At 44.9% G+C, this 25,324-nt stretch overlaps 1 long non-coding RNA gene across 1 annotated transcript; it reads right to left on the bottom strand.

Moving 5' to 3' along the window:
- Positions 1 to 20,536: 20,536 nt before the first annotated feature.
- On the bottom strand, positions 20,537 to 25,324 carry LOC135819932 (uncharacterized). The gene is made up of 2 exons (XR_010554013.1): positions 24,923 to 25,324; positions 20,537 to 21,379 (listed from the first exon to the last, which is right to left on the bottom strand). It is a non-coding gene; the product is annotated as an uncharacterized LOC135819932 (long non-coding RNA).

The following is a 25,324-nucleotide window of genomic DNA, read 5'->3' as shown; positions in this document are numbered from 1 at the left end:
CATACTAGACAGCAACTGAACGCGGCACACATACTACACACAAGAGCGCGTACAGCGGCGACTTTCTCCTTATGCTTACGGTTGTCGAATACAGCATTGACGACACACCGAGACACACAGAGGAACACAAACTAGGGTCTACAATGTACACACATACAGTACATGTGCATGCACAATGTACATGTATACACAGCTGTATGCGTTTGCGTGTTTTCATGCTCCCTTCAAAGGTTTATGTACATGTACATGTATACGGCATGTATGATTTATGTTGCTTGAGTACGCCCACTTTGAAGGTCGAAGTTGGATTACACAGGGCGTGAACAGGTGAGATTTTTATGTCTAGCTGTTAATTACCCTTACCTTAGCCCACCAAGGAAATCGGAATAATCAAACTCGATGGTGCTCCAACTTCATTTCGACGTAGAAAATTCGCTGTTTGAACATCTCAATTTCAAAGGGTAACCACTGATTTCGATGTGAAAAACGTTTCCTGATCGCCATAAAAAAATTCCTGCCGACACACACCATAACAAGCTCCAAGTTCACAAACAGTGGCCACAAACGGTTGCTCGTCATGAAGGTGGTTCGACACTTTCGACCAAATTCGTTCACTTCCGTATTCAGTTGACAATTATTTTTTGCCGTCATCAAGACTTATTTGGGCCCAAAAGCGCAAAAATCAGTGTAAGTCTCGATTACAGTCTGTTTCAAAAAGATTAGCAATCAAGTTTAGGTCTTAAAAAGTATGAAGATAAGGGAAATCTGGACAACAAAGTACATAAAACGGCTTGTTAGGGCACGGCAAATTGTTCTGTGAAGGTTTCGGAACAATTGGACCAACCGTTAAGGAGTTAGTATTTCGGCCAGGTTTCTGGCCTTTTCCCATGGTTTATAATTTGCCCTGGAAGCCAGTATCGATTTGTTATCAAAACCCACGATTTATCCCTTCCTTTTTGGCCTAGTGGTTATGAATGCTGTCTGCTGACCATGAAGTTGTGAGTTCAAATCCCAACAAATCTTCAAGTCAAACATTTTTTCTTCAATTTTTTCATTGTATTGGTGAAGGTGGCTGCGCCAAGCGACTTGTTGTTGGAGCTCGCGTTTTCTGCCGAACTGACTGACACTTGAATGACTGGCTCACGCCATGTGAAGTTGTGAACACACACAACACTGAAACCGTGTGAGTGAACACGGAAGTCATTGCGCTGTAGCTACGTGTTGTTGAATAAACCGGCACATCGCGATCGATCGATTTCTGTTTGAGAATATTTTAGTATTTGAAGATCGCCAATTTATTTGAATTTAGGAGTCAACGCCGTCTTCTATCAGCTTTCACAGGCGTCTGCTTTCTCAAAATGTCGTCGAAGTCACACGGATAACTTTGCCACTTCAAGGCCTTGGGAATGAGTCTGTGTCGATGCCGTTTTCGTCACATCGTGAGAGTAAATTGCATCCGCGGCAGCTCAAAGAATCTATTTGGTCACAAAACGGACGCATCCCGCTCGTCAAAATTTACCACACTTTCGACATGTCCTCTCTGACTCCACATCGATGCGAGGAAGATCGTCAGTGAGTTGTCATTTTTCATGCTTTCGCGCGGAATATTTCTTCGAGTTCACAGTAAGTTTTTCCAGGCAGCGCTCGAGCGCTCATACGGTAAGACGGCAAACTCCCCGGGCGATCACCAGGATTGCTAATCTTTTTGAAACTGACTATAGTGGCAGAGATATGTTTTTTGCACGCTTGAGGATGGACTGTAGTGACAGTCACCGATGCACCTGGTACATGTACATGCCCGGCCCAGCCCGGGTAACATGGTCACGTCACCTCGGCCTCGCAAATCCCGTAGATTTCACGCGTCCAGTGTCACTGTCAGGGTTGTCACGGACGACGCGTCTACGGGCTTTGGACGCTGCAACCAGGGAGTCGTAAAAATTTCACCAGTTGTACGAGGTGATTTAGGCCTTGACGGATTATGCTAATATTTTCGTGAAATTATGCTTTTCGCATTGCTGAAAAAATTGCAGAATTATGCTATTTTTATGCTAAAAGTTATCATATTATGCCGCATTATGCTCACATATGCTGCTAATGCATAATGGTTCTGTGCAAAATAACAGGGGAATTTTTTTGTAGAGGGCGTTGTACTGTAGTAGCAAAAGTTCAACGGGGTCAACGCACCGTCCGACCTAGCTACGACCATCACTGATTGTAGTGGACTGGACATGTTATCAAGGGAGTCGTAAACCTACAACTTCCTAGTGCATCTACTTGTACTCGTACTTGTAGAACATGTACAACTGTATGGAATTTGATGCGAACAGGCGGATTATTACAATTTTATGCGATCCGTATGCAGTTTGCCTCGAATTATGCGATTATTCGATTTTGGTAGGAATTATGCGAAAAATTATGCTAGCATAATCCGTCAAGGCCTAAGGCTGAGGTGATTTGGCTTTTTTTAACATTTGGCATTTTTAAACAAATGTGTAAAATTTGCTTTTCTTCTGGCTGTTTCTCTGCTCCGGATGGCTGTATCGAAACATGGGTGGTAGCAAATGAGAGCCAGTTTATCGTAGATCAACATTGACCAGAAAATTTGGTGCATATAATTTAATTCTCCCTGCCACGTTGGTAAACTACTGGTGGGTGCTTTGCCATTTTGTGTAAAATGTGTAAAATGAGCCCCTGAATGGATGAGGAGGGCAGTGAATTGCTTCCGCAGGGCCTTTGGACGACGTCAGGCCGTCTTGCCATCACTAGAGACAGTAATGAAGAACAGTAGGTCACGGAATACACTCTGTGGGAACGAAAACATCGCTGCGATGCTATGCTATCTATCCAATTCCACCGTATAACACAGCCACTAGTTACAAATACAAAAACACGGCTTTCGCAGCATACAATGCAGTTCACTCCTCTGTTGACAGATTAATTTTCATCCACTAGCAATCCTTGAAGTGATATCTATTAACTTCAGAACATTGATGACCGAATATCCCAGTTTGTGATGCCATTTTACAAATTTGTTAAAAAATGACACACCAATTATTTGAATCCTGAGAATACTATGAAAGTAGGACATGATTCAAGACACTTTCCAAAGTGGGATCATTCCCTTTTTTGGACACAACGGGCATGAAGGATAGCACTTCCACTTGCAACAATTCATTTGGACGTAGCTTGTCTAGAAGTGACTGAAAAAACGTCATTTTACAACCATGTTAAAAAAAGCCAAACCACCTCGTAGTCTTCGGGGTGCTGAGTCGAATGGTCTTGGTCCGAGAAAGCTGAGACGCTCCCTTCCTACTTGAATCCCAATCGAACTCGCGCACTTCCACCGAAACTGGGTGACTGCGCCCTACTAGATGGGGATTTGTATGCAAAATGTCACTAAAAGCTATCAGACTTCCGCTCATCTATACAAAAACATATAGGGTACCCCGTAAGAAGGCCTTAGGCCTGTGGGAATTCCCTATTAAAAATTTAATAAATAATAATAATAATAATAATAATAATAATAAAAGCGCCATTTCGTTCTTATAAAAGCATGGATGACCGCGATTGGCCCATATGTTGTAGTCTTTTGGACGCTGAGTCGACTGGTTTTGGTCCGAAAACGCTGCGATGCAGCGTTCGCCCCTAATTCCCAATCGAACATGGTTGAACAAGTGCCGGTCACGTGCTCCTGCGTACACCAGTCACCTGGTCACCGTGCCTGCAGGGTACAACTTACAGCCTGTTTTGACCTTTTTTGGGTGCAGTCCTGTCACTCGAGTTGAACCTTGGTGTGAAAGTTGTCGCCTGCTGGCGTGGTGACCAGGTGATTTTGGCACCCAGGAGCACGTGACCGCTTGTTCAACCATGTTCGATTGGGAATAAAGGAGGAACGCTGCATCGCAGCCTTTTCGGACCAAAACCAGTCGACTCAGCGTCCAAAAGACTACAACATATGGGCCAATCGCGGTCATCCGTGCTTTTAGAAGAACGAAATGGCGCTTTTAGTGACATTTTGCATACAAATCCCCATCTCGTAGGGCGCAGTCACCCAGTTTCGGTGGAAGTGCGCGAGTTCGATTGGGATTCAAGTACAACAAATGTAGGAAGGGAGCGTCTCAGCTTTCTCGGACCAAGACCATTCGACTCAGCAGCCCGAAGACTACAACTGGTGAAATTTTAATTTTTGCCTTAACTTCCCCTTTAATAGTGAGGTTTTGCATTCCGAAATTCGACAAAAAGATTCGGCACGCGGGAGCGAGGTCGAAAATGCACACGAAGATTCGGCATGTTTGTTCGGAAAAAGCTCACTTTGCCGAAAATATTTTTCGGATGAATTTTCTTGTAGAAGAGCGCTAGCGCGTGATTTATTCAAAGAGGTTTCTTATCTCGGCATCGCTTCGCCGCCGTCTTTGGCGACATCAGCATCGTCAGCTACCTCTGAGGCTCTGATTGCTCCTCTCCACTGCCCATCTACTCTCTTTCGCCTGGAGTGTGCTCACCGTCATCTGTGTGGCTGAAAAGACTATGGCGATACGCATAAAATTTGACTTGGCCATGGAGTTGGTTTTTCTGAGGCGACTCGGGAGGCAGGTTTGGCCCTCGACTCTTTGGGCGATCAAAGTTCGTTGGAATCAGCAAGGAAAGGAGCACGGGACAGGACATTGCTGATGCTGGGACTCACGAAATGAAAACACATCATTTTCGACTTGCAAAACAAACGTTGGTGCGAAAATTCGGCATTTTGATGTTCGACAAATGACCGAAGAACGCCGAACCGAAATTCGGAATGCAAAACCTCACTAATAAGGAGGTTCGCGACGGTTAGCGCCATGTTGGATTTCCGAATTTTTTTCTGAAAAATAATGCCTTTCGGAGTGGAAAAATGGGACGCGCGCGATCATGCACAGAAAATAGTTTGACCAAGGCTTCGCAGCGCGTGCTCGAGTCGAGACAAGATTTGAGGAAGAAGCTCAGCCACTAGTGGACTTGCGGATTTGTTTTGACATTGGCGGTTTTTGGATAGCTCGGTTCTCCTGCCGACGTGTCGTGGAGATGAAGACGCGGGAGAGTAATTCGTCACCCACGACGCGGCCTCTCATTCTGCGTACTGGACGATGCAAGAAGCCGAGGAGGGGGACGCTTCGCAAACTCAAACGATCGATCGAGTTCCTGAAAAAACGGAAAGGGCGATCTCCATCACTAACGCCACTGGATTCGACTCCCGCGAAGAGGTCGTTCAGTGCCCCTCTTCACGGTCGACGAATCGTTCATCTCAGGTATCTGGCTGTGGGATTGTCTGCGTGCCAGAATCCTGGATGTGGCAAACCTCTGGCGCTCATTGATTGCGTTGAAGAGAAGAGGTACAACCTGGGCAGCGTACTTGACATTCCGTGTCAGCAGTGTGGGATGGAGAATTTTATAGATACAGATAGCCCTATAACTGCTCAACACCCTGGCCCCCGTGCTTCCACAAGCAACAACAAAGCTGCTTTGGGTAAGTGCATTTTTCAATCTCATAAGATCTATTCATGATATTTGCGAGTCATTGCCACCCTATGGCTATGGAAATGTATGAGCACACTGTATGCGCGGCGGCCGCGAGCGTGTGTGTGTTTGCATAGACCTGCATGTTTGTGCATGTGTGCACCATACGCATGTATGAACATGCACATGCATATGCGCTCATGTGGACGTGCCCTCGCACACATACTATACACACGTGCATGACCGCTCCCAGGGCATGTTGGTGTGACATGTGTATGCGGGCATCTCCACTCATGCACATGAGTGTGCACATGCATGTGGGTGGGTACGCATACGTGCGTGAATGTATGTGTGTGTGTACGCGCGCGTGTGTTCTATTGCGTGTGAGAGCATGCATGTGTGTGTGTTTGTGTGTGTGTGTGTGTGTGTGTGTGTGTGTGTGTGTGTGTGTGTGTATGTGTGCACGGATGTGTGTGTCAATGGTGTGCATTTTGTGATTGGTGAACACTCTGATCCCTAAACCGCGATACCGGAGCTCCCAAGCTACAGCCTCAGATTGATTTATAGTTCATCGTTGGGAATGAGTTCGCTGCTCATGATGCTGTTGCGGATGTTGCGGCCCTAGCTGAAATTGTCGAAGCTCGCCCTGATGCCAGTATCCTGTAGCACTCTGTCACTTTTGCATCAGCATGTTCGGCGATGGAGTTTGCAGAACATCAGCAAAAGCGGCTGGCCACCCTTCAACCGTTGGTCCAAGCAACGTGCTTCTCTAAATCAGTTGCAGTGCGGGCAGCTGCCAGTGGGTTGGTGATGAAGCACTTTGTCTTGTCCTACAAACGAAGTGGTGAGCCAGCCATTTCCAGACTGATGAAGGAGCAAGTCGGAGGTAAGAAGCAGGTGACAGTCTCAAGGAAGATTATATTAGTGGTGGCTGAACACCTAGCGAAGAACCAGCAGCAACCCAACTGTAAGGAACGCCCTGTGGCAGAGTGCTTCACTTGTTTGTGTGCACCGTAAAATACCATCATTTTTGCCAGTGTGGGGACACGTTCTAGCTCACATAGTTGAAGAACAAGAGGACTCACTGTTGTCTGATTCGTTCCAACATGTCAGCTTTCATTGTAGTTTGATATGGGGCAGTGATAAGCGCTATCATAGCTACATGTACATGTATCACAACCAAGTGCCAACAGGAGAGTAATCATGGAGAAAAGTACCTATCGATAATGCGTGCACCCAGGGTTTTCCGGCAAATTTACTAGTTCAGCTATTCCATCCTTGTATTGTTCTGAACGCCGAGGACTCTAGTGAGTTTATGCAACACCTAACAGCCAAAAATCCAATAAGTTATGACCAAAGCAGCAGCAGAGAAGTACAAGCAATATAGATACGTGAATTTACCAATTTTAGGCAAATTTTGACAGTTTTTTGGATTTTTCTCCAGAATATGCACGGTGACCCCTATTTTCGCCGCGGTAAACCTGTTCCAACCCACCTATAGAACGTGTTTGAAGTATCCACATATGGGGCAAACTCAAAAATAAGCTGCAAAAAATATTCAAAGTTTCATTTTTTGCGTCTTTTTGTTCTTCTCCAGGAAATGACGACCTGGATCCCATCGTCAACCAAAGTGTACATTTTTCGGTGTTGATATCATCTTAGTCAATACCTCGAACAGTCTGTAAAATTTTATGTCATATTTTCTGTCCTAACTGATGTTATGGACGATTTCTCATCAATTTTGGGATTTTGTGTCTTTTTGTGTCATCAAGGAAAATTGTGTTTTTGGCAAGACCTATTCGGGCAATTGAAAAACTGATGTTACTAAGCGAAAATATAAGGCTGTACCTATTCAAACCTGATGTCAGATTGGGCTGATGTTGAAATTAAATTTTTGGGCCTAACTGTCCCGAACCCCCTAATTTCAACATCAAGGGGGTTCGGGACAGTTAGGCCCAACAATTTAATTTCAACATCAGCCCAATCTGACATCAGGTTTGAATAGGTACAGCCTTATATTTTCGCTTAGTAACATCAGTTTTTCAATTGCCCGAATAGGTCTTGCCAAAAACACAATTTTCCTTGATGACACAAAATGACACAAAATCCCAAAATTGATGAGAAATCGTCCATAACATCAGTTAGGACAGAAAATGTCATAAAAAATAAACGTCACAGGCTGCTCTTCGTAGGTGTCCGCGTCCCAGCGGTCCGGGCAAGCGACCGCACCTCAGTGGGCCACTTGGCCGTGGCTTTTGTACTGCAATCTGTGGGAGAGCCTTTCCAGTGTAGTACACACCTGAGGTATATTATGTATCAGATTGCAACGACCAGGAGGCTCTTAAAGTAGTGGCTGCAAATGACCGATATCCGTCACTTGCAGCTCTGCATCAGAGACCTGTAGCTGGCCTGAAGAGTTGTAAAATTACTCCTTCGTAGCCGGGGGAGTCAGAGCGAGGGCACGGCTTGGTCAAAAAACTAGGGAGGTTTAGTTCCCACGTAACGGAAACGCGTACGTGGGTGATCCACGTAAAGTGGATGAAGCCTGTTGAAGGGCACCCACGTTGCATTCATCAAGAAGGATTATGTATGATTTCTACTAAAAAGTATTACGTCATTCTAGAAAAAAACCCACGTTGCAATGTTGTGTTTAGTCACACGGAACAAACAAAAGCATAAAGCGAAAGGCCCAAACCTAGTCAAAGACGAAGCTACCCGGGCCTAAGAAGCTCATCGAATATTTTGATTTCGTGCTTCGGAAACTTCTTCAGCTGAGCACCCTCACAGCTTGCACAATGCGCTCCATTCTAATTTTCACCCACGTTCTGGCGGAACGTGGGTGAGCCTCTCCATACACGGCATGTCGTGAATCAGAAAACGTCTGTACGTGGGTCACTGAGTATCACGTGGTCGAAGTGCTAATGCTTTGGTGAAGAGGATCGCAAGTCTCATGGCAGAGAAGAAGTTGCAGCCCTACTCACAAGTGATGGCTTGGCTGAGGTCGAAGATCAGCATCTCTCTCGTCAGAGCCTCTATCCTGTGCCTGCGCGGTTCAAGACGTCCTAGGGCACGCATCCATCTCAACCCAGACAATATTGGTCTGGAGGTGGTTGAGGCTCGGCTTTCCTCATAGACGGACTCATCTTCTTCTTTAGTGATCAGTGTGCAATTGAAGTTATTGAACTGTCTTTTTTCCGAGTTTTCTCTGTTTATTCTTTTTTAAATACCAGGCGTGGGCCATCCCCTGGACTATAAAAATGGGTGCCTTATTATTTTCTCTTTTTTCATCATGCATTCGTCTGGGTTAGAGTCTTAAATTGCATGCTAAAAAAAAAAAAGTATCACGTGGTACACCCACGTAAAGTACCCACGGATTACGTGGGACTACAGTCAGTTTCAAAAAGATTAGCAATCCTGGTGATCGCCCGGGGAGTTTGCCGTCTTACCGTATGAGCGCTCGAGCGCTGCCTGCAAAAACTCACTGTGAACTCGAAGAAATATTCCGCGCGAAAGCATGAAAAATGACAACTCACTCAGGTCGATGTCGGTACAGTCGTGTACGTCTGGTTCACAACAAACGAGTTCTTCCTCGTATCGATTATGGACTGGAGTCAGAGAGGACATGTCGAAAGTGTAGTAAATGCCAAGGCTGACGAGCGGCATGGGTCCCAATATGTTTTGTGACCAAATAGTTTCTTTGAGCTGCGATGCAATTTACTCTCACCATGTGACGAAAACGACATCGACACAGACTCATTCCCAAGGCCATGACTTGGCGAAGCTATCCGTATGACTTCGACAACATTTTGAGAAAAGCAGACGCCTGTGGAAGCTGATAGAAGACGGCGTTGACTTCTAAATTCAATAAATTGGCGATCTTGAAATACTAAAATAATTCTCAAAAAGAAATCGATCGATGTGCCGGTGTATTCAACACGTAGCTACAGCGCAATGACTTCCGTATTCACTCACACCGTTTCAGTGTTGAGGGTGTGTTCACATGGCGTGAGCCAGTCAAGTGTCAGTCAGTTCGAGAGGAAGCGGGAGCTCCAACAACAACAACCGTGAACAACAACAAGTCTGCTTGATCACCAAAAAAACAATGAAAAAAAGTGTGAGTTGAAGACAGGTTGGGATTTGAACTCGCAACTTCATGGTCAGCAGACAGCATCCATAACCACAAGGCCAGAAAGGAAAGGATAAATCGTGGGTTTTGATAGAAAAATCGATACTGGCTTCCAGGGCAAATTGTAAACCATGGGAAAAGGCCGGAAACCTGGCCGAAATTCTAACTCCTTAACGGCTGGTCCAATTGTTCCGAAACCTTCACAGAACAATTTGCCATGCCCTAACCAGCCCTTTTATGTACTTCGTTGTCCAATTTTCCCTTATCTTCATACTTTTTAAGACCAAAAGCTGATTGCTAATCTTTTTGAAACAGACTATAAACCTCCCTGTCGGCCTGGAACGTAAACGTGGATCATGCCAACACAGTTCACCTGGTTCACACGCCTGACCTGGCATGCTGCCTTGCGTGAAAGGAACATTTTTCCGAAAGCAAGCTTCTTCTCCAAAATTCGAAATTTCTTTCCAAAAATGCCGTCGTCCTTGACCTCGAAGCTGAATGTTGTTAGGATAATTAGCGAAGATGTAGCCGACCCATTCTGGCAAGCCGTGTGCCCTCTGGATATGCAGTTGTTCGCCATGGTCAACAATCTTCTTCTCCTTCGTTCGTACTTTCACTTTCCTGACCACGAATACAAGCGGTACCCATGCTCAGGTTAGTGTTTATTTGTCTGTCTATGCACATACATGTAATACAATGTACTGTTCGTGCTGCAGGCACTGGCCGATCATGGAAATAGAGGAAGCAGCCAGCTTTCTTTGAATTCTCGTGCTTTCAACAAAAATATGTACACACTTTCCTTGGCTCCTCTTTCCCACCGCCACCATGCATGCACAATCGAGCTTGCTTTAATGCCCTGCAGTGCAGAATGCTCCCACCACCGCAACTACCACCGCCGCCACCACTACCAGCAGCAGCAGCAGCACCGCCACCGCCACCGCCACCGCCACCACCACCACCACCGCCACCGCCACCACCACCACCACCACACCACCACCACCACCACACCACCACTATGACCACCACCACCACCACCACACCGCCACCACTACCATTACCGTGACCACCACTATAGAAGCATTGTCGTGCACGGCACGTCTGCAAGAGAAAAATTTAATAATAGTATGCCAGTGCTGTAATGCCCTGCAGTGCAGTATGCTCCCGCCACGACCACCACCACTAACGTTATGGAAGCATTGTCACGCACTGTACATCGATCCACAAGAGAAAATAATGCCAGTGACTTACTAGCACCTCCATGCTGCATGCGGACCTGGACACAGCACTGTTCCCTCTGCAGGAAAGGGGTGGGGGGGGGGGGGGTGTATTTCATTGTCCCTGCCTGAAGTAATAATGACTACATGACATGATATCCAGCTTACTTTGCCAGTAACGAACGACCCTTGATCGGGCATGAGAAAAGTGTTGGTATTTGGGAGTTGTCGTCATTCACGGGGTTGAAAATATACGGCTATATTGTTACTAGGTCTGAAGATAGTGTCACTATCCGTGGGTTGTTATACCCGTGGTTGACTGCAGATACGTTTGGATTATTCTATGAGTATATGAAGGGTATACGTTAAATATTTTCCTGAGGACATAGCACGAGGAAATTATGGGGAATGCAGTACATGTATAGAATGGTGCAATCCATTTCTCCCAGGGCACTTTCCCAAGACTCCTTCCAATATTCACTCTTGGCGCGACCCTTGTGAACTGAGCGGGGTGTATCGTTGAATATACCCCTCTCAGAACGTCTACTGATTGGCTGACATCGCCCAATTCATACCGTTCCATGGATGTCAGGGAGTCGTAGCACCCAAGGAAACAACACGAGATCATGATACCCAAAATGATGTACTGTAAAAGCGGAAATTTTCAGTGGTGTTTTATTTTCGGTAACTTCGGTGCCGACAATTTTTACCGAAAAAATGCACCGAACTTTTTCGGTACTACTTAGTGGTACTAGCACCCTTACCTGGAAAGCGGGTATTACCGAAAATTTCCCTCCACCGAATCGCCGATTTTGGAGAATTCCGAAAATATTACACCAGGCCAAACTAAAGAAGGTGTGTGGTTCGACTAACATGGACATTTTTTTTACGGGCGGGCGGGCGGATTTTTTTTTTTAAATATATTTTTTAGTACATGTAAATACACTGTACTGCCTTTAGACACCCAGTACATCGGTATTATTACGCAGTGTTATGCCATACATGTTGTATAAAGGGATCACTGGCTAATACTTTGAAACATTGTGTAGCTCTGGAACGAGAAGGGAATAACTTCAAGCGGTGACTCTGACTGTCCAAATCATCAAGCAAATGAAGAACGATGCGAGTTGAAAGTAAGTTCGGGAACTACTTCGAAGTACAAATTGTACAATGTACCGGTACATGTATTGCTAGTTTGGTGTCGGCGTGCACGAATACATGGGGTTTTTCCATCGACGCTTCCTGTGCTTGCACACATGGAGCAGCAACTTACCGGTACAGGTGAAATATCGTTCCCAATACACGAGGAAAGTGCAATCTCGTCTGTCCTTCATCCCAAAACAGAAGGCCGTCCTTAATCTGGAACGAGGCAATCACTCTCAACCGGACGGTCACTTCAAAATAAGTCTCGCCAGTCTGCCGGTGGTCGTATCGAGTAGACTCTACTACCAGCACAAGGCAGCAGTCGTAGATCTACCACTCACTGCACTGCACTGCAGTACAACTACAAGTCAAGTCCAAAAGGAGCCGCCTAGCCTGCGTCCGCAGACTCACGCTGCACAGCACGTAGACGTGTTCAGTCCACGTAGATCTACGTCAGTCACACGACAGCCCGCCGAAAAAAAGTTACGGTCGGGCTGAAATTGTACGGTCGGTCGGGTGAGTTGAACCACAGACCTTCTTCAGTGTGGCCCCACCGAAAATTTCTGCTTTTACAGTACACAGATTGGATCCATGGAGATTCTACATGATCTGTGGTTTATGCAACTCGTGATTGCGGACTTGACTCACTGGCCCCAAGCATGGGTCAGTCAAGCGATGCTATATGCGAGCATGTATGTATCGCACTTGCCCCTAAGGCAGTTAGGGCAACTGTCACTGGCAGCCCAGGGTTGAACCCACATTATTAATTTTTGAAATTTTCCAGGGTGACACGAAAAGCTTCATGCACTGGGTGGTCACTCTCTATTCATGTATACCACTCTGCCAATAGTGCATAGAGCTCTCTTTTGAGCTGCCCAGCTGGCCCTCGTTATGATTTAGGCTGAAAGTCTACCGTGCCGTCTCCCTTATGCTATGACTCCATAATGCATATGTACAGAAGAAAAAATCCTGGGACTCCGTTGATGAAATTCTGTTTTGTCAAGTGGGCATTTTTGATTATTGTGAATGGCGTGTAGTGCCAGAGTACAGTTCCTTTTGCTACATAACGTTTGCACAAGTCACCTTTCAGCAATTGAACTAGGAAGATCTATGTCTCTGATCTTGTCATTTGGCCCGGCTGGTGCTGTGCACTAACAACCATTGTCAGGCACCCTCGAAAGACCAACAGCGATGAGTTCATGACCCAAGCATTATTTGGGCCGTTAAGTTGACTAAACGGGAGTGTAGCAAGCTTTGATCGGCGTGCATGTGAAATGTTGTCCGAGCTGAATAGAGTCTATCTCCTGCGGTTTAGTACAACAGTTTCACACCTAATACTGTAGATTCGACGTCTCCAAGAAAAACCTCCATGGAGACTGGAAACTATAGCAGATCATAAATGATGCAGTAGCTCAGCTGATTCCTCAGCTCGTGTCTAGGTTCATGTACTTTGGTAAACGTGTTGTGGCAGACTCCATGTGCAAAGCTGCATACTCTTGGGGTTATTGATTCTTGCTGATGATTCCATTAACGTTATTGCATAGATATGAACATCATAATAATTGAATGTTGGCAAGACCCAACAAGGTGTCCCTAATGACTTACATCAGATCTTCACAAAATGCACATATGTACTGTAAGACATGATTTTATAATATACAATCATGTCTTACAGTATATATTATATAACGAGGAAGCAAATCTAACGTTTTAACGGATGACATTTCTTCGTTATAATAGATCCGTTGAGGCCGTACTGCTTCATATATGCTGTGTGTGGATATGGCAGAATACTGCAAGATTGTTAACATATCTTCTCGTTAACCTATGAATTTTGGACAATCGTTAAATTTGCGACTCGTTATAACAGCATGTCTTACAGTACATCTTGAAAAGCCATATTTTGGTTTCACATACACGTCTCATTTCGATCACAGAGATCAGTAGCCATGGGCCATTGGTGGCAATACTGGTAGGAGTCGCCCAAGGCTTAGCCAATAATTTCCGTTCTATACCCAATATACATACCCGAACTGGGCACAAATCTATCCCATTCCTTGGTGCTGACCCCTTTGATGCGCCCCCGAATCCCTTAGCATTATTAGTACCTCCAATTCATTTCATCATCAGCTCACCGCATGCTCAGTACTGTGTTGTAAAGTATGCAAATTTTCGACGCTTTTAAATTGCAGCCTCCCCAGGGCAAAAAACACATCTCGGCCACATTGAAATTTCAGCCTGTACTGCTGATGCCTGTATAGTGCATACACTGTCACATTGAACCTTGCGAAACAAATTTTAGGCTATAAATGCCCAGTACATAAAAGTGGAGAAGGCACTGAACGAAGTGTCAACCTACGAATACAACCTCAGTGCAACAACATGCTCTTTCTCTTTCTGCTTGTGTAAGCAGAAAGAGCACGTTGTTGCACTGAGGTTGTATTCGTAGGTTGACAGTTCGTTCAGTGCCTTCTCACCTTTGGTTACGTAATCTTGTTGCCTTTTGCGTTTCCTCTAATAAATAAATGACAACCGCTCTATTCAGTTGCTATTCACTTCTGGCGCATGCGCTGGACGCAAAATTCTTTTATTAGTGATGTCGAAAAAGTATGCGGTTGTCAGTTGACAAACCTCCTTTTATTTACAATTCAGTTGCGTGATGTCCACCACTTTCCGAATTAAAAATGCACAGGCCGATATTAGCCGAAAATAAAATATGCGCCGAATATGCAGTACCTTGCGCACTCTGTTAGAAGACATTAGGGCTACTGGGAATGAATGCTCAAGTAAAATGATGAAGTACAGTAATACAATACTATAGGGAGTTCATTTGGCATGAATGCACCAAGCCAACTCTCCTATACAAACAGTATAGTGTTGCTGCCAAAAATATGATTAGCTAAAGTTGCCTTTTTGCATTATTATGGTTGAACTTTTTTCCTGTAGCTTCGTTCCCATGCTGTGGATTTAATCACGAAATTTGTTAGCAAGACGAAGAGGTTTTATGTGAGCTTACTATTATTCTACCTGCACTTGCTTTTATCTTTTTTGTGCAGGACTCTGAGAAGCTGGAGGGACCCCACAAACCTCAAGCATTGAGGATACAACTTTTAACCAAGAACCAGGCAACATGATGTGCATGTATCACGTTCGCTGTGATTGCATCGTTTCAGGGTACACTGACAACATACTAGTACTAGGAACTAGTCCTTGATTAGCAGCAGTGGCCTGAATTATTGCCTGGCCGCTATTCATATAATCCTTTGGTGCTTACTCATCGCCTTGTTCTGTCTCTAAAATGGCGTATGGGTGTTCTGAGGCTTGTAATATTTGCTCAAGCCGCGCATTGGCATTGGTGCATGTCGGTAAATGCCAGCCACTGCTGCCTAGCTCAACATGTTTTGTATGATGTAGAATGCGCTCTGTGTATCTACAATCGAGTGACCTGCTTGTGTGGGCTAACTGTAACTACACCAACAGTTGCACTAGTATGTGCACTGTGCTGGCACAGTGTATCATACTCAGTCTTGTCACTTCTTCTCCCACGTTTACTGTATTGTTTAATTCACTGTACACATCTTGCCCAGCTCCTCTAAGGCCACACAGAATTAGTTTGTTGTTTTGGGCCACTACACTCAGCTGGTGTAAGGTTGGTCTGCTTCTCTCTTCCTTCTCTTCGACGTGTCCAGCCAATCATTCATGTCAAGCTTTGCATAACTTAGATCACTGTATATACAGTCACCTGGCTGGAAACGTCCATGGCTGCAAAATCCCATCTTTCTTGAGGGACCCCATTTTATAGAGTGGACGACATTCACTTTCCTGATAGACTCACCTCAGATGTTGGTACACTGTATTGTACCCATCCCTGATTTGTACATGCACCACTTTTTGGCAACTCCGAACAGTGAGAATGTCGGCTGTGGATAGTTCTCATGCTTTTAAACTCATTCGTAAACAAGTACGGTTTTATACCACCAAAATGTAGTTCATTACAAGTCGTCGATTATGATCCTTTGTTGAGACGAAAGCTTCGGGACCTGGGAGTACTTGTGACATACCCATATCATACTCTGTCAGGTTCTGAAGCTGTGTGCTGTGTGCCAGGGGTTATGGCGATCGAGTGCATGTATGTTCGGATAAGGGCGTGGGAAAACACTCATCTAAAGCATACTCATTTCCTCATGCATACTTTCATTTCTCATTCTTTTTGGCACACACTCCAGCTCCTCGAAATTATCATGGGATGCATGTTGATGACAGCCTGCTGCCATGCAGCCTGAGCAGTTCGGACAATCAATCATTCGGATAATCAGCATTCTATATTACTACAGTTGTAGCAGCTGTATTTCATGTACAGTACTACAGTAGAGTCAGGCGCCGAAGAACGTGTTGCCCAAGAATGTCCAGCCTGAAATGCTAAGAACACCACCGCCTTAAGTTTAAAAGAATGGCGGTGTTGGTTTTCCGGTAGCTTTCGGGATACATAATTATGATCCTAACATGATTGTTTCTAAGAACATGCTACAAGAGCGCAGCCGGATGGCTGAAAAATAAGAACACCCCAGGCTAACCTCTTGGACACAACGTTCTTGGACGCTCGACTCTACTGTAGTATGGAAGAACGAAGGTGGAGTGCAATGACATGTTTAATAAGGCCGTGATCGTTTGGTCGGATCCAGATCCAGATCCATCGGATCCACTGGATCTGCAATGATCGATTGGTCGAATCCGGATCCAGATCCTTCGGATTTGGATCCGAGCAACCCTGCCCCGGGAGCAGGGTTGACTGGATCCATCGGATCCAAATGTGACCTTTGTGCGTATGTTGTGCGCCATCTATGGATCTGCCACATCGATCGATTTTGCTGCGCGATCTGTCGATCGACAGATTGCGCAACGATCGATCGATCGCGCAAAATCGATCGATCGCGCAACAAAAAAAAGAAACCAAATCGATCGATTGTGAGCTGGGCGCGGAGTAGGTATTTTACTACTCCCTTGTGAACGGCATCATCGTAATCAGTACTCGCACCGGTACGAGTACTTGGCGACTGGCCGCACACCACTCAGTAAACAGTAGATGACGATTCTTTGAAGAAGTAATGGTTGACGTTGTCGAACATTCAGACCCACTGGAGGCGTTCCACAGCCTGGAGCCCGCTGATAAGGATTTTGATGTGACTTGAGTAAGTACTAAAGTGATGTCAACACTAGTTCTACGTACTCTCAGTCTCTCTCTCTCTCTCTTTTTTCGGCGTCAGACATTGAGTGGGAGATATAGATGACTGGATTTCGTTTGTAAAATAATGAGTAATTTCTGCAATTTGTGATCGAATCAGCATGCTGTCAGCTGTACCAGTCCACATCCCATCGTAATCAGCGACCAGGCCAAGCGTGATATTTGCCTTGGTATTTCACTATGTGTGGTGAGAAGACGTCCATTCACGTCTGAGAAATTCATTTGCAAATGGGAAATCAACAGGCCTGTATTAGTATGGGCAGAATTCATCACCCGGGCCGCTATTGAAGCTTTGCACAGTTGTCAATGTCCAACGGCCTATTTATACGAAGACCTGTGGTGGCTACGTGATTCTCTTAAACCTGTGATCATGTTTTCCAAGATCATTTCAGTAGCAGACATATGAAACGCTACGCCGGGCCTGAGCCCGAGGCAATGTACGGACGTGGCCGTGCTGCACTGAACCGCGTGGCATCATCGTCACGTATGATGGAGTCAACATGACTGCGCCCTGCATATGCATCATACATCTGATAGTACGTTTATTGCCCTATCCTTGGAGAGTGGGCCACCAGGGAAGGCTGGGTTTCCGACTTGGCTTCACCTATAATGCTCATGATTGAACACGCTCTTGGAGAATAAATGTAGAATCCGGCTGAACATTGAAACCAGATAGCATCGCGTTTCTGCGCTGCACCTCACAACACCATTGACATACAACCAGGAAGAGCTGGGAACTTGAGGGAAGTGACGGAAAAGTCAAAGAGGAAGTGAAGAAGATTGAAGAAGAGGATCAGTAATCATCAAGGAGGCCAAAAAGAGGTCACCTACGAGCCAAATGGCTCTTGATGTGATGATGTGCAGGCAGGTATGCTGGAATTGGATAGACTCTTTTGGTCAATTTTTGGCCTATCCCACATCTTTCTACCGCAGCTCTGGCAGATTGATTGGTACTATACCCCTGAATTTATACATTTCTGAGCTCTGTGACACGTTACCTAGCTCGTGAATGTCGTCTTTCAGCCATTCATCATTGCTTATTTTGACATTTGATGAGGAGCCGATCATGACTATTTTTGAGGATGCGCATGTCAGAACGCTTTGTTGTGACATGCTCATCTAAAGGATTTTGCAACTGTTTCTATTGAATACCTATAATAGTAGTACGAAATAATTAGGGCTCAAACGGTCACGGTTTTACCCCGAACGGTTAACTGCTAAGCTAACGGTCGGTTTAACGGTTATAACCTATAAGCCATGGCAATCCTGCGGACTCTTTTTTAACCGTTTATTTGACTATACTCATTCAAAAAATGTACCCTATTCAGTACAACGCACACATGTACATTCTCTTGCATGCTCATTCATACATACTCTCACACGAAGAGACCAGATATGACCGAGTTGACGGCCCAGAAATTGCGTACGCGTGCGACAGGCTGCAAAAGTGCATACTTTGCAACGACCTGATACATGAAAAATTGACTGAAAAGTTACTGCGTAACCGTTATCTTTATCGGTTAACCGTTAATTCTTCGTAACCGGTCTGCAACCAGTTAATCGGACTAACCGTTTGAGCCCTAGAAATAATGGTTGCGACTTTGGCGATAATTATTACGAAAGGGTTTGCTCCCCACACTGGAGCTCGCGCTATTCCGTCGACTTGACAAAAATACCCGAGCCCGCTACCCGACCAAACCCCTACCCGTTGCAGCCCTGATTTTTTTTCGTCGGACTGGCCTCTTTCCATTCCCTCAACAAACAAAGGAATTATAATTATAATGAACACTGGATCACTTATTATTCTGCTCGGTGCATGGACCAGTACAGGAACCGACACTCAATACAGTCAACTTCGCTTATAACGACACTCGGCAGGGCATCAAAAAGGACAAAGGTGTCCTTATTCGTGAAGTGTCGTTATACCCGAAGTCTCATTATCTGTATTACATTGGGATGGGACTTTGCTCTGGGCATGGGAATTCTGTCGTTATTCGAGAATTGTCGTTATATCCGCAGTCGTTATTAGCGAAGGTGACTGTAGTTACTGTTATGTTGATGGATGGATGTGGTTTATAGGATCGCTCTTCCGAACGAGAACACTGTTTCTGGTTCATTGAAGTAGGGACACTGTGCATGTATTATAATGTGCATGCTTAGCTACAAGATGAAATGGATCCAGCCATTGAGTAAGAGAAGAGTTTCAATATTTTAATTCTATTAAAGTATACACCCGGTTCCAAAATAACGCACGTGCCCTTGCATACGCCCAGGAAATCGAGCCTGCTATTATATACACCCGGGACCTATACACGGGCTTTTACGGTAACGTTATAATTATCTCAATGTTCCGGGTACGGCTATTTACCATGATGTGGGTATAATACTGGACATACATGTACATGTAGTCTGTTTTCTATTTTGCTGCTCCTTGTTCTTTGGTGCGATTGGTGGCTCGGAACAGGCAGACATTATTTACCAATATAATCGCACAGGTCACATTGTAGAGTGCAGACCACCTAGTGCTTTGAAGATTCACTGCGATATTCCCATAATGTTATAATACATGTATGAAAATCAGCATCATTTTCTGTATGTTAAAATGCCACAAATTGTTAGGCTTCACCGTAATATCAAGAGTACATAACCCCTCTTGGTAATATCCATGTTCAGTGTTCCGTTCACATCGGTTCATGCTGATCACCCGAAAGTGTCGTCTAAACAGGATATAGGGGTGTGCGGATAATGCTCGAAAAGCTGTGAAATTGGCAGAACCATACAAACCTTATGGCGGGCAATTCCTCGAATTCTGCTCCATTTCTTTATCCACATACCAAACATGCATGAAACTTACCAGAAAAAGTACTGAATTCTGCCAATTTTTCTGCCCGCATATGCCTAACAGGATATGTCCGCGCCGCGGGGATTATTTTTCAAATAATCTCCTCAATGTCATGTACATAATTGTCGCCGGTCGCAGCGGCTTCACAAAACGTAGACTTTCCCAGCCCCCCCCCCCCAAAGTACACACAAAATACAATTGAAGCATATGCAATGAAACGTATGCATTGGGAAATAGGATTGCAGTAAAACCCGTGTTTGCCGGACCCTGTACCAAGCGGAATCCTGTATTTACCGGACAAAATTTCATGCACCAAAGTGCTGTGGATCGAAAGTGCATTCCTGGATCAAGCGGGGTCCTGTCACATCAGGACAGTTTCCGCTGCACCAAGGGCGTCTTGTCAGGGCAGGCTTTACTATAGTGAAGTTTCTAGTGAATTGTACTCCAAGTAACTCGTGAGTCCACACACAATGGTCATGCAGTACAAAGCCGAAAAGTCCCTTTCAAGACAGAGTGACAGACAGGAGTCGTCACTAGAAGGGCTGATCAACCAACACAGAATACTACAGTGGTGCTCAATGAAGTCCAATGAAGCGAGTGAATGCCGTGCGGAACGTTGTGCAGCTGTGAACACTGGGCTGTCAACTGGCACAGGGCGCACACTTGACTCACACAATATTAACATTGAGCATCAACGTAGCATAATAATAGCAGTGAAAAAGAGTAGAGTCAAATACGCGATGAGCGATAGTGTAGAGTCTAATACTAAAGGCAGAAATAGAGTAATGCCATCAAGTGCGAGATAACATGTTAGGAGCATTAACGTGTTATTGTGAAGCTTACTTTAAAGCGGGATGTTGAGTCTACAGTGCACCATGGGCACAGCGAGATCATGTTATGTGTGAATGGTATACCGTAAAGTACCGCCAGAGCGCCCCGTCTCGCGAGAGCGCCCCACCTTGATTTTACAGCCAGGGTCCAGGGAAAGGAAAATCGTACGACAGAATGCAACGAAGTGTGTATGGTGTACTATTGTCAGAGGAAGGTTTTTGTGTGGAGCTCGTGTCCGCTCGAAGGTACGGATTGTCTGCACAACGTGCAATATGTGTACGAAGTTCGTGTCGTATGACCTACAGACGGGAGACCACCTACACAATACGACCACGAAAGGACGAGATAGTGGGGCGCTCTGGCGGTACTTTACGGTACTAGTAATCATTCGTATACAAAACATATAGATGTCGTGATACACCATGCCTGATTCGTGGCTGGAAGCCGTGAGCTCAGTGCTTGGGGCTAGTGGGATTCCTCTAGCTTTCAGAATCCTGCATGAAAAAAGGTAAAAGAAAGTGAAGGTACAATAATAGTAAGGTGATGTAAGCCTCTTGGTTTCGCGAACGAATTTCATCATTAAATTCATGGCATGGGAACGACGCTACAGAAGTATACAAAAGCTGAGCCATCCTCTAAAGAAAGTCCACTTTAGTGAATCTCATCTTGTCAGCAGCACCATGCTGTTTGTATGGGAGAATTGCCTTCGTACAGTGCTGCCCAATGAAATCCTGAAATCAAGTCGCGTCACTCAAGTACCGGGCGTTGCGCAGTCCTAGACCTGCGAACACTGGGCTGCGAAATGGTGCAAGGCGCAAACTTGAGTGACACGACTGGATTTCATTGAGCAGGACTGTACATTCAAGGCACCTGCACTTCCTATTACAGTGTAATGTTCTTATTTTACAGGAACATTCCCAACTGGGCCTAATGTCTTCTGAGGCTGCGTTTACACGACAACGCACGGCCATTTTCCGTTTTCAGTCCCGCATTTCTTTTTTCATTTTCGTGCGTTTACACGATCAAAGCTGATCCGAGGTGGTCTCGGTTTGTATCGTTTTCCCGCGTCTACACGGGAGCAAAGGATCCGCAAAAGTTCGTCATGTGCCGAGTGTTGTCGTGGAAGCACCAATCACACTCAAGGAATAATCGAAAACAGGCCACACACCAGCACTCGTCACATGACGAAAATTGTAAAAAAAAGAGTTTTATTGTCGGATCCGTGTGAACGGCCGAAAACGGAACAAACGTGACGGAAACGAGGCCAGCAGACCGTTTCGACTGTTTACACACCCAAATTTATCCGGCAGAACATTTCCGTTTTCAAATTCTTCCACCTTGGCCAGCGTTTTGGTTCTCTTCCGCTTTGGTGTACAACTATTACGTTTTGCTCCGCGTACCGTGTAAATGAACCATGCATCCGAAAGGATTTAGTTGCGCTTTCACCCCCAGCGTTGTCGTGTATACGCAGCCTTAGATGGTGCCCAAGGTATTCATTGAGTTCCTGCAACTTCATTTGAAATGAACTGGAAAAGTGCGAAGGGATTCGAGGAGGACATTAAAGCAGTCAGCTCCAAGAAATGAAATTGATTCGTGAATTCAATTATAATGATGTTCACACCTACATGTACATGTATGCAATAACTAGGTATCACACTTCATCTTACAGGCGAGACCTCACTATATATTCTCTGGGGTACGGCAAGTGTTATGCTTTAGAGAGGTCCATGTTATAGCGAGTAGGGCACATAATATAAACCATATATGTCAAAGTTAGGGCTGCGGTTAACCAAAAGGTTATAGGCTAGAACCAAGAGTAGATAAACAAGAGTGTGCAACTCCATGATGGGTTGGCCCGTGGCGGAATTTTTTGTTGACGTAATCTTTTCTATGACGCATGCGCTGCGGGTCTTTTGGAAAGTTTGCATCGTGCACTTGGCTGGGCTTTACATTACAAGGTCGGTGCCCAGTACGTGCTCTCACACTGTTCTGCGTCAAAATGCGCGTTTTTCTGAAAAAAGGTGACGTCTACAAAAAATGCTGCCACCGGCAGGGGTATGTGCAGATTGTGCAGAAGAGATCCAGAGTTGCACACTCTTGTTTATCTACTCTTGCTACAACCTATAAGAGATAAACTGTACATGTAGCCTGTATTCATGTACCATTGCTGTACATGACTGTAAATCCATGTATCCATGGTACCATGACCTCACGCACTGCCAAAACAATCACTACAATATGTATAATACTCATAAAAGGACACATTTCAGGCTCATTACAAACGTCTTGAAAGTTTTTGTCTTCACAAGTATACTTTATGAGTATTATGAGTATTATCGCATTTTTGTCTCGAAACTGTTTACAATATGTATAGTGGATGCATATTATATTTTGCTCAGTTTTCCAGAGCAGGTTCAACAAAGAGTGAATAGCAACTAAATAGAGCGGTTGCCAGTTGACAAACCCCCTTTATATTTACAATGCAGTTGCGTGAATGTCCACTACTTTCTGAACGAAAGGTTCAACATATTTTAATATTTTGTATGCTCCATTGGGCTTCGGATTGCACCATCACCTTGTCATTTAATCAACTCAACCTCATCATGAGCATACGCAAGCATCACTAATATGGGGAGCAACCCCAGAGATGAGGGAGATACACGCCGTACATCCATTGTGCACAGTACTGACAGGGTACGCACATGCTGTCACGTATATTATGTACAGCGGACATTGAAAGAAAATAACCGATTAACCCATATGCATATGGTTAACTGTTCGTGTATTCTTAACGGTTACATAACCGGTTAACCTATCTAACCATTTCACCCTAGTCAAAATGGCGCTGTTTGCTTACAGACTACAACTGTATTGCCATCGATCCACACTGATCAATCCAGGAAATGTGCGCATGTTGTACATTTTTAGTGTATTTTATAGTAGTGTGTCTACTGCATGTGTTTCAGGACTGTAACAGTCACACTACAACAAAAGTCCGACACTCCAGAACAACCCCACACAAAATCCTGTGGTCGACCAGCCAACAAACACAGCTCTGGGTTGAATGACGAATTAGTGAAAAACTATAAAGAGAAAAGAGAGGTGAAAGAGAAAACCGCCAACACATCTCCAGAACGACAGAGCCTCACTCTCTCCCTCCCTCCCTCCCTCTCTCTCTCTCTCTCTCTCTCTCTCTCTCTCTCTCTCTCGCTCTCTCTCTCTCTCTCTCTCTCTCTCTCTCTCTCTCTCTCTCTCTCTCTCTCTCTCTCTCTCTCTCTCTGTCTGTGTGTCTGTCTTTGTCTTTGTCTCTCTCTCTCTCTGTCTCTCTCTCTCTCTCTCTCTGTCTCTCCCTCTCACGGCAACTAAAAAAACAACCATATCTCAAACCACACCTCACTCATTTTACGCTGTAGGATGAAGATGAAGGGGAGGTTGGCGATGAGAAGAAGAACACGGCAGTTTATTGTTCAGTGACCCGTGTCGTTTGGCGTATAATGATTCTCGGTTTACAATTGTAGTATTGTTTGTTTTGCAAAGAATTTCAATCAGTTAAAAGTCATAGATGCTGTTTACATTCACAAGCGTAAGCCAGACCGATGCATTCAGAAAGAACATGTCACGGCATCCACATTCTTTCCTTAGCACCGTAACTGTATTTTGCACATATGTTTGTTTTATTCACCCTCTCTCTTTCTCTTTTCTTACAGTTACACTTGTGTTTTATCACACTATAGAATGACTGCGCATGTATTTTATAGATTGCGATTATTATCACTGTCGGGAAGGAAAACACCAATTTTACAGGGCCCTAAAAGTCTGAACGATACCTATGAAATGCACTGTCAAAGCAAACACAAAATATGAATATGCAAGCTCATGCCTGAGGGGAAGATGAGAAGTTGAAACGTGGAGATTTTTCGGACAGGACGAGAATCCGAAGAACCTGGGTGATTCCCTTACTTCCACAATGGGCTAGTGGCTGCATCACAAAAATTATACCTTGCAGTGGGTGCAGAGACAGATCAATAAACACTAACCTGAGCATGAGAGCTGCTCGTATTCATTGCGATCGTCAGGAAAATGGCAGGACGAACGGACCAGAAGAATGTTGGCTATGACAAACAACTGCATATCCAGACGACACACGGCTTGACTATTTGCTTATGACGTTCAGCTTCGAGGTCCAGCACGATGGAATTTTCGGAAGGAACTGATTTTTGAATTATTTGGGGAAGAAGATTGCACTCAGAAAAGGTACCGTATAAACTGGTTTCTTTCATTTGAAAAGCTGTTCACCAAAGTCCTAAACATACACTGTACGACGTTTCGGAGCTGCTCCAAATCGATCGATTTGTTTTGAATGGTTTCGCCACCGCTTTCCGATCGATCGATCCTTGCGCGATCTGTCGATCGACAGATCGCGCAAGAAAATCGATCGA

The sequence above is a fragment of the Sycon ciliatum genome, chromosome 6, assembly GCF_964019385.1.
Source record: "Sycon ciliatum chromosome 6, ocSycCili1.1, whole genome shotgun sequence".
Lineage (NCBI taxonomy): Eukaryota > Metazoa > Porifera > Calcarea > Leucosolenida > Sycettidae > Sycon > Sycon ciliatum.
This window is presented reverse-complemented; position numbering and strand designations above follow the sequence as displayed.